This window comes from Phoca vitulina, unplaced genomic scaffold (genome assembly GCF_004348235.1).
Source record: "Phoca vitulina isolate PV1807 unplaced genomic scaffold, GSC_HSeal_1.0 scaffold111, whole genome shotgun sequence".
Classification (NCBI taxonomy): domain Eukaryota; kingdom Metazoa; phylum Chordata; class Mammalia; order Carnivora; family Phocidae; genus Phoca; species Phoca vitulina.
Window position 1 is genome coordinate 1,298,086 of NW_022589814.1, and position 3,432 is coordinate 1,301,517.

A 3,432-nucleotide genomic window follows, 5' to 3' on the forward strand; every position below is an offset into this window, starting at 1 on the left:
CACACTGCACCTCCCATCAAGATTCAAATAGATCCCTCAAAACCTCTTTCCATAATTAATGCCCTATAAATAAAGAAGCCCTTCAGGGCATCAAGCCCATAATAGAAGATTACAAGGCTCAGGGCCTCATTATCCCCTGCACTAGTACCTGTAACAATCCTATTTTACCTGTGAGAAAACCCAATGGCCAAGGATGGAGGTTTGTTCAGAACCTCTGAACAATAAATAATACTGTCATCCCTCAGCACCCTGTTGTTCCTAACCCCCATGTGCTGTTAACATCCATTCCCAATGAAAGCAAATTATTCACTGTAACTGATCTATCATTGCATTTTTAGTATTCCAAATGATAAGGATAGCCAATATCTTTTTGCCTTCACTCGGGAGGAATGGCAATACACCTTAATAGGTGTACATCTGTCCCAGGGTTTTACAGAGTCCTTACTTTTCACAAACTTTAAAAGCTCATTTGGATGATATAAAGTTTTCTTTTTTTTTTTTTTTTAAAGATTCTATCTATTCATTTGAAACAGAGAGATACAGAGAGAGAGAGAGAGCATGAGCAGGGGAGAGGCAGAGGGCGAGGGAGAAGCAGGCTCCTCGCCGAGTCAGGAGCCAGACGTGGGGCTCGATCCCGGGACCCTGGGATCATGACCCGAGCCAAAGGCAGACGCTCAACCATCTGAGCCACCCAGGCGCCCCAATATAGTTTTCTGCAGGCTCTACCTTGTTATAATACATAGATGATTTGCCTCTCTGCTCCCTTACTCAAACCTCTTCGCAGGGGACAGCATCCACCTGTTAACACTTTTGGCCTTGGACCCCGCCAGAGCCACCTCTGCTAGCAACATGTTTAAGGCAATTCAGGTCTGGGGGCCAGCCAGTCTGAGTCTGCTCACCTTGAGTCTATGCATCATCTAAAAAGGACTCACCTCACACAACTTCCGTGAGGGTTAATGAGCTTTCATTCTAGTCCATTCCCGAGGGTCAATCTAAATATGTGGGGGAGCCAAGGACCCAACTTGATGAAAGCATCTCACACCTCCAACATTACTGTGAGCCATATACAAGTTGGTGTCAACTCAAACTAAGCTCAAGATGCTGAGCTTGGTTCAATAGGAGTTAGCTATGAATATCTCCAAAATGTACCTCCTGGATTTTTTCCCAAGACTTGGTGTTATTGGTTTTGCTGGCATTGTTGGACTTCTTTTGGCTAGAGGTTCAAGAATAAGGAAGCTGGTGTATCCCCCTGGGTTCATGGGAGTAGCTGCCTCTGTTTATTATCCACAACAAGCCATCGTATTTGTCCAGGTCAGTAGGGAGAAATTATATGACTGGGGTTTACGAGGATACATAGTCATAGATTTGTGGAAGAAGAACTTTCAAAAGCCAGGAAGTGTGAAGAATTCACCTGGAAATTAATAGAATGCTCCATGCTCTGCTCATTTTTTTTCATGGAGCCTAATGCGGGGCTTGAACTCACGACCCTGAGATCAAGACCTGAGCTGAGATCAAGAGTCGGATGCCCATGGGACACCTGGGTGGCTCAGCTGGTTAAGTGTCTGCCTTTGGCTCAGGTCATGATCCCGGGGTCCTGGGATCGAGTACCGTATCAGGCTCCTTGCTCAGTGGGAAGCCTGCTTCTCCCTCTGCCTGCCGCATCCCCTGCTTGTGCTCTCTCTCTCTCTCTCTGATAAATAAATAAAAATCTTAAAAAAAAGAAAAAGAGTCGGACACCTAACCAACTGAGTCACCCAGGCGTCCCTGCTGTGCCCATTTTAATCAGTTACAGGTAAATATTGGAAACTCCATGCAGTAAACCAATATTTCTACAGAAAAATGGCAGAGAAGTCAGTACTGAATGTAGTAAATTGGCTTTCTTCTTCAGGAAAAACTATACTAGGCTTCTTTGTTATCTTGGGTGATGCCATACTACAAGTGGACTATTCGAAAATCCTTTCACCTAGAGATAATGTCCAGCCTTAGAATCCCTCCTTCTCATGTTGCTATTTATGTACATAATTAAAATTCCAAGGTAAAAAAAAAAAAAACTTTTGGCCTTAAAGGGACATAAAGTCTCCAAAGAAAAATTAGTTCGTTCAAGCTCAGGTTAGATACTTAGGGCATCCGATCTCAGAATAAGGGCTACAACTGGACCTAGGTGAAACCCCTCATAACTGCTTGACATTGACAGATTACCTTTTGACTCTCCATGACACTACAGGAAACTCGTGACCAATGCAGATTTTTCATGGTTTACTGATGCTTCTTACTTAAAGGATAAAAATGGTAAATATTGTGCTAGGTATGCTACTGCATATTTCCTTTTCAAAGTCATTGAAATAGCACCTTTACATTTTGGTTACTTCAGCCCAATAGGCTGAATTATACCCTCACAAGAGTTTGTACCTTAGCCAAAGGTAAAACTGCAAACATTTATACTGATAGTTGGTATGCTTTTGGGGTAGCTCGTGACTTTGGAATGTTATGGAAACAATGAGACTGCCTTACCTCCAATGGGGATGAACTTAAAAATGGCTTCTATGCCCCAGATTTATTAGCTTGCCATACTTTTGTGGGCAGCTCTAGCTGTTGTTAAGGTTCCTGGGCATTCCAGACTTGACTTTCTGGAAGCCAAAGTAAACCACCTCACTGACATTTCCTCCAAAATTGCTACTCTCAAGGAAACCAATAGCCAAACCTCTGGTCTAAGGGAATATTCTGCCATATGATTTTGGAAAAATTGACTAAAAGACACCCAAGAATTTGCCCCAGAGAGGAAAAAAACAACATTGGAAATCTAGTAATTGTTGGCTTGATAAAAAAGAGAGAACTCTGGTTTGTGCCAAACACCAATCCAGCCCTACCAGAAATTCTAAAATTTCCACTATATATGCATCAAACCATTGGGTCTTTTGAGGAAACGATGGCATTCATGAACTAGTGTTGGTGGGAAAAGTTTAATAAATCTGCAAAAAGTGCCTCTATCATCTGTCCCACCTGTCCAAGGTATAATTCAGGGAAAGTTGAGTCCCTCCCCTCAACTCCATGCGCAACGTCGTATCCCGGAAGTGAAGGGGCCATGTTGGTGGGTGACCCCGGGAGAAGTACCGGGCGAAAGGCGAATCCTGAGGAGTGGTAGTGCACGTGCGTGCGCGCGCATGCGCAGTCCGTGGCTTGACGCCCAGCCCCTGCCTGTCCCCCATACCCCAGCGGAGCTGAGAGGTGGTGCTCAGTCTCTACTGGGCCCTGCTGCGCCAGGGTCTAGAGCTTCGCTACACTGATGGAGACTTCTGTCTTGCCTCCATCTCCCGTGAGCGAGAGCAGGCTCTGGTGAGCGCAAAGGCAAGAAGGATGACAATGGCATTGGCACAGCCATTGATTTTGTGCTCTCCAAGTGACCGGCTGGTGCTGGGGGTGGGTGGAGCGGCC

The 3,432-nt window shown here is 44.9% G+C and overlaps 1 pseudogene; it reads left to right on the forward strand.

Moving 5' to 3' along the window:
• Positions 1-849: 849 nt before the first annotated feature.
• Positions 850-1,422, forward strand: LOC116628098 (annotated as a pseudogene).
• The last annotated feature ends 2,010 nt before the right edge of the window (positions 1,423-3,432 follow it).